This window comes from Triticum dicoccoides, chromosome 7A (genome assembly GCF_002162155.2).
Source record: "Triticum dicoccoides isolate Atlit2015 ecotype Zavitan chromosome 7A, WEW_v2.0, whole genome shotgun sequence".
NCBI classification, from domain to species: domain Eukaryota; kingdom Viridiplantae; phylum Streptophyta; class Magnoliopsida; order Poales; family Poaceae; genus Triticum; species Triticum dicoccoides.
In genome coordinates, this window is record NC_041392.1 from 220,986,687 (window position 1) to 220,993,496 (window position 6,810).

Genomic DNA, 6,810 nt, shown 5'->3' on the forward strand with positions numbered 1-6,810 from the left:
TCAAATTGACTGTAAATTCTAAAAAATGGGTTGAATACGTGCCACATTGTTGGAGGCTGAAATGCGGGCCAATAGGTCGAAGCTAACGCAAGTCATTGTCAACTTAGTCAACAAATGATTCTGACATCGTTAGTCATTGGATTTACATCCAACGACCGGCATCCATATTCAATCTCTCGTCTTCTTCCTCCAGCGCCTCCGGGACCACCTGCTCCCACCTCCTCCTGCTAGCAGCTCTACTTAGCATGCTTCCCTGTGAAGCGCTACCCCATCGTTGGCCAGGCCATCCCTCCACCCCTCCACACCTCCTGCTCTTCTCCAGCGACTGCCGAACCACACCGCACCAGAACTAGTTAACCCTCATACACCTATCCTTCTGCGACTCTACTCCCGCGTCTTCCCATCTCCGGCTCGTTGTTGTCCGGGGCCACCCCGTCGTCCACCACCTTGGATGCGCTTGGCGCAGAGTGGTCACCGTGGTCAACAAACGACATCCATCGGAAGTAGACTATGCGTCGAGAGGCTGACAGCTGGGTCCATGGCCGCACGCAAGGAAATGCCTCCTTGTTATGCGAAAATAATGATTCCTCCACCTGACAGCTGGGACCCATCGGAAGGGCCTCTGTATTCCGTGAAAAAAACGTTCCCCCATTGACAGGTTGGACCCACCAGCTATATCTTTGCACCCAAGGAAGTGCCTCCTTATTACGCACAAAAAATGAATACCCCCTGCTAGCTAGGACCCACCATAGTCGGAGGCTGGCTTGTGGGCCCACTAAGTTGACGGGGACGGAGGGCTTTGTCAACTTAGTCAATATGAACTATTCTAGCTCCAGTCACCATACAATGTCCATCAAACGATCCTAGTGCTTCTTCAACCTCTGGTCTTCTTGCTCCAGCCACCCAAACCAGCGCCGGTCATGCCCGGTGCTCCTGCCTCCAGTGGCCGGTTGTGATGCCGTGGAGGCCTCACCGCCCCCTACTACTCCCACCGCTGGCCTGGCCATCCCTCTACACACCCACACCCCCTATTATTCTACGGCGATGGCAGCCTCACACTATGTAACGCCCCAAGACAGATGCTCGAGAAGACCTCCATATATTTCCGGGTTCCGTCGTGTGTTTTGTTTGGTTCTTTGCATTCATCATTACATCATGTGCATTGCATCATGTCTTCATGCCATCTTGTCATTTCTTTTTCTTAACTCAACCAAATAAAATCGGATGGATCTTCGGTCCATTTAAATCGAGGGATATTCACATGGTGAAATTCTCTTTATAACATATCTCCCAATATGTGTAGGGAGCTATATTAAATATTCCATTTTCGGAATCACCCACGAACACACGTGCAATAATTCCCCATGTCTATTCCTCTTCGTGTTTGACCTTCAAACCTTGCCAATATCTCTCATCTCTTTTATCGAGGCTCCTCCTAAAACCTCAACATTTTTGGAAACCTCTAATTCCTAGTCCTTGCTAAAACCTTTTGAATTAAATTCAAATGATTTTGAATTTAATTCCTGCAATCTTGCCACTCCTATTTTTCATGGACCGTGCACATTTTTACGAGTCCGTGGAAATTATCCCCATGCCCAACTCTTTCTCTAACCTTTCTTTTCTTCCCTTTTTCTTTCTCTTTATTTTTTCTGTTTTGAAAAGAGAATTAGAGAAAGAGAGAGAGAAGGAGCCCAGTAGCCTGGGCCTCCCAACCTCCCGCGCCGGCCCAAGGTCAAGGCCTAGCCGCCCCCACCAATCCCTCCTAACCCTAGCCCGAACCCCCCTGCCCGATCCCCCACTCTCCCTCGTCTCCTCCCTCGCGCCGTCACCACGCACGAGAGGAGAGCCTCGCCCGATCCCTTCTGCCTCCTCGTCGCTCGACCTCCTCCTTCCCTCGATCTCTTTCTCTCGTGCCCGACCCCCATCTTTCCCTCGCAGCCCGATCCCCACTCCTCTCTTCCACCTCACGCTGCCCCTCTCCTCGCCCTTCCTCCCCCCGCACGCGAGACCTCCCCGACCACCACATCCCTGCTCGCGCCCAGATCCCATCGTCGTATGGCCCGTGGAGCCGCCCACTGCTTCGCTTCACCGCCCGGCGCGTATCCCGCGCCTCCCGACCCGGTGCTCCCCTGCACATGCGCCCGAGGCCACGGCTTCCTCATCCCGGTCCATGGGGGACTCGCCGGAGCCCAGCCGTTGGACCTGCGCCATCCTCTGCTTCCTCTACGGCGACCAGGGGCCCCATCGCGTCGCGCCCAGTCGCCACCAGCTTCTGTGGTGAGCCTTTTCTGCTCACCACCACCATCGTCTCCTTGCTGCCGTCGCCACGAGGCCCCTTGTGATGTTTTGTGTTGGACCGTCAAGATCTGCCAGATCGACTACATGGACGCCCAAGACCATACAAGGACCGCCAAGCATCTTCTCTGTGATTTTTTGCCAAGTAACACAACGACGCGTCAAGTACCTCTACCGTCATCTCCGGAAACGCCAAGATACCCCTACGCATGAAGACGCCAAGTCCATTTCGGAATTCATCAAGTACCGCTACACATGGTCGAACATCTACGAAATGTGTACCACTACCGTCCACCTGTGAAGACCCCGTGGATGTCAAGTTCCTTGTCGTGACCCCGAACATCTACGGAACATGAACAATTACTTCCTCTTCGAAACGTGAACCACTACCGTCGCGAGAACGACTACTTCCCCTCTGAACCGATTCACTTTGAAAATGCACGCTTCGAAGGTATAACCCCGAGATGACCTTCCGAGAACGAATGTGGGTTGTATGAGATGCCCGTGTTTTGCACCATGTCCGAGTTGTTCCTTGCGCGTTCCTCATTGCCTTGCCGTCGACACGTGGGAACCTGGTAACCGGGATCACCCCACCATCTTGCATGGCACGCTCTCCGCACTTTCTTTTGCACCGACATCTCAATTGAGTTATCGGAACCGATATGTTGCCGTGGCATCATTTTCGGTATCGTTGTCGTGGCACCCCTTTTGTTTCCGCCACGGTGACCAATGCTTCTTATTGCTCTTGTCAACTTCAATAAAAATTGCATAAACTTGTCCATGTCATCCGCATCATGATAACAACTATTGAAATGTTTAAATTGTTGTTGCAATAAATTACTAAGGCATACGGGGATTTACCGGATTTGTTGTTTGTTATATCCGGCCCCATTTAAATGGTTTAGATGGTGTAGTTTTGTTATGCCCCACCTCTTGCCATGTTAACCAACATTTAATATTGTTGAGTACTTAAACGGGAGAGAACTAAATAATCGACGTGGTGTTTCGTCAATATGCAACTCGTTGCATATTGAGCTCCACTTAATTTGTAGGATTGTTTGTGCACTTTGCCATGCCATGCCTCAATAACCTGGACATGCATCATACTCGATTGTGCATCATGCCATGTTGATGTGTTGGTTGCTTACTATGTGTGTGCTTTCTTTTCCGGTGTTTGCTTCTTCGGGTTGGTTCCGTTAACGTCGCGCTTGTGAGGATCCGTTCGTCTACGTCCGTTTATCTTCTTCATGGACTCGTTCTTCTTCCTTGCGGGCTTTCAGGCAAGATGATCATACCCTCGAAATCACTTCTATCTTTGCTTTGCTAGATGCTCGCTCTTTTGCTATGCCTATGCTGCGATACCTACCACTTGCTTATCATGCCTCCTATTTTTATTGAACCAAGCCTCTAACCCACCTTGTCCTAGCAAACCGTTGATTGGCTATGTTACCGCTTTGCTCAGCCCCTCTTATAGCGTTGTTAGTTGCAGGTGAAGATTGAAGTTTGTTCCTTGTTGGAACATGGAGATGTTGTTCCTTGTTGGAACATGCTTATTTGTTGGGATATCACTATATATCTTATTTAATTAATGCATCTATATACTTGGTAAAGGGTGGAAGGCTCGGCCTTATGCCTGGTGTTTTGTTCCACTCTTGCTGCCCTAGTTTCCGTCATATCGGTGTTATGTTCCCGGATTTTGCGTTCCTTACGCGGTTGGGCTATATGGGAACCCCTTGACAGTTCGCCTTAAGTAAAGCTTCTCCAGCAATGCCCAACATTGGTTTTACCATTTGCCTCCTAGCCTTTTCTTTTCCCTTGGGGGTCGCACGCCCAAGGGTCATCATTATTTTTAACCCCCCCGGGCCAGTGCTCCTCTGACTGTTGGTCCGAACTGAGCTGCCTGCGGGGCCACCTCGGGGAAACTTGAGGGTTAGTTTTACTCGTAGCTAGTCTCATCTGAGTGTGCCCTAAGAAAGAGATATGTGCAGCTCCTATCGGGAATTGTCGGCACATTCGGGAGGTGTTGCTGGTTTAGTTTTACCCTGTCGAAATGTCTTGTTGTACCGGGATACCGAGTCTGATCGGAATGTCTCGGGAGGAGGTCTATTCCTTCGTTGACCGTGAGAGCTTGTGATGGGCTAAGTTGGGACACCCCTATAGGGATTTGAACTTTCGAAAGCCGTGCCCGTGGTTATGGGCAGATGGGAATTTGTTAACGTCCGGTTGTAGAAAACCTGAAGTTGACCTTAATTAAAATGAATCAACCGCGTGTGTAACCGTGATAGTCTCTTTCCGGCGGGGTCCGGGAGGTGAACACGGTTGTTGGAGTTATGCTTGACGTACGTTGTTTAGGATCACTTCTTGATCATACTTTTACCGACCGTGCTTTGCCTTCTCTTCTCACTCTCATTTGCATATGTTAGCCACCATATATGTTAGTCGCTTGCTGCAGCTCCACCCCATACCTTTACCTTACCCATAAGCTTAAATAGTCTTGATCGCGAGGGTGCGAGATTGCTGAGCCCCCGTGACTCACAGGTACTCCCAAAACCAGGTTGCAGGTGTCGATGAGTCTGTGCAGATGACGCAACCAAGCTCAGGAGGAGCTCGATGAAGATCTTATCCTTTATGTTGTTTCTTTCTAGTTGATCAGTAGTGGAGCCCAGTTGGGGTCGATCGGGGACCGTGTCGCATTTGGGGTTCTTCTTTTATTTTGGTTCCGTAGCCCGACCTTGATTGTATTTGGTTGATGTAATGCTTTATTCTTGTAATTGTGTGAAGTGGCGATTGTAAGCCAACTATGTATCTCTTTCCCTTATGTATTACATGGGTTGTGTGAAGATTACCTCACTTGCGACATTGCTTTCAATGCGGTTATGCCTCGAAGCCGTGCTTCGACATGTGGGAGATATAGCCGCATCGAGGGTGTTAAACACTACTAGGGAAAACCCTAGTAGTAGCGCCGGTATTTTCCCTATCAGTAGCACGGGACGACGCGCTACTGATAAGGTGCTATAGCTAACGTGTAGTAGTAGCCCTTGTCGACCCACGCTACTGCTATACATGGCTAGCAGTACCATGCTTTAGTGCAGAACGCTGCTGCTAATATCTACAACGCTTTTCAGCAGGAAGCGCTACTGGTAAGGGAGCGCTACTGCTAACTATATTCCCCTCGCTACTGCTAGTTTTATTAGTTTCTATTTTTCTGCATATTTGTTTTGTATTTGAATAGGCTTTATACAATAATCTTTCACATATCATACACATACAAATGTAATCATAGCATATACATACAAATAGTCTCATCAAATCATGGCATCATCATAATCATCATCCAACACAAAGTGGTCTATTGTCATCATCTCGAAAATAGCGATACAAGTCTCGATTACTTGCAACTACATCGTCATCCATCTAAACAATGATATACGCGAGAAGAGCTATCACTTTGAGTGAGAGCGGAACTATCCAGTACATGAGTTTGTATCCCTCTCTCGCATTAGCATGAACCTAAACTAACTACTGGTCGTCACTCGGAAACAGGAAACCAGTACACCTGGGCCTGACATTCCGGCCACTCATCGTATACTCCTGGTGTAGCACTTCTTCGCCATCGATGATCTATACACCTGCATCGTCACATGAGTCGATGATATGCAACATATATAGTTAAGCAACAGAAAGAGACAGACTTGGCAAAAATAGAAGCAACATATCATAAGCATAAATAACAAAGTTTATCGTACCCAAAAATGCCCTAACCAGAGTGATCTTCGCTAGTCCAGGAGGACGGTTTAATTACATCACAAATAAAGTTTCGTCATGCATAACTCAAAGTTTCATCATACAGATAGTATGGACTAAACGGACACATTGTCATATACCGACAATCACTCCATGTCGTGCCATCCATCCAAGTGAGGGAGATAGTCCCCGAGCTTAGTGAAAGGCTTCAGGTCGAGACGCTGAGCGGCTACGCGTGTTCGGACGTCTTCCCACGACATTTGTCCTTCTTCGTAGAACATCACTGCTTTTCCGACGACCTCCTTCATGATTATTTGGGCAAGTTCGTGCTGGATGTGATAGAACTTAGCTCGAAGTCGATGATCCTCGATATCTCCTAAGTTCTTTGCCCATTGAAGAATATGGCCATCGCCGGATCTAGGTGACCTGCGACGGTTCTGGTGATCCCGTCTGTACTCCACCATGTGGTGTAGGACATAGAATCCATCATTAAGAGAATCACTCGGTTGCTGGATGCAACAGAAGTCAGTCTTATGGCCGAAGGCGGGCCTGCCATACCTTTTCTTCTTGTCCTTGACCTCTCCACCCCGTGCGCCGTATTAAAATATAGCACTGTCGAGAACATACTTGATGTGGGTGTAATCCTTTTTGTTAATGTTCTTCGATGAGTCCAAGTAAAGAGTGTGGGAGTATCGGGGGTAGAGGATGATGAGGACGGCACGCCCGCCGCTGCGCAAAATAAGTACACCTCAAATTAATTAGCCTCCACCG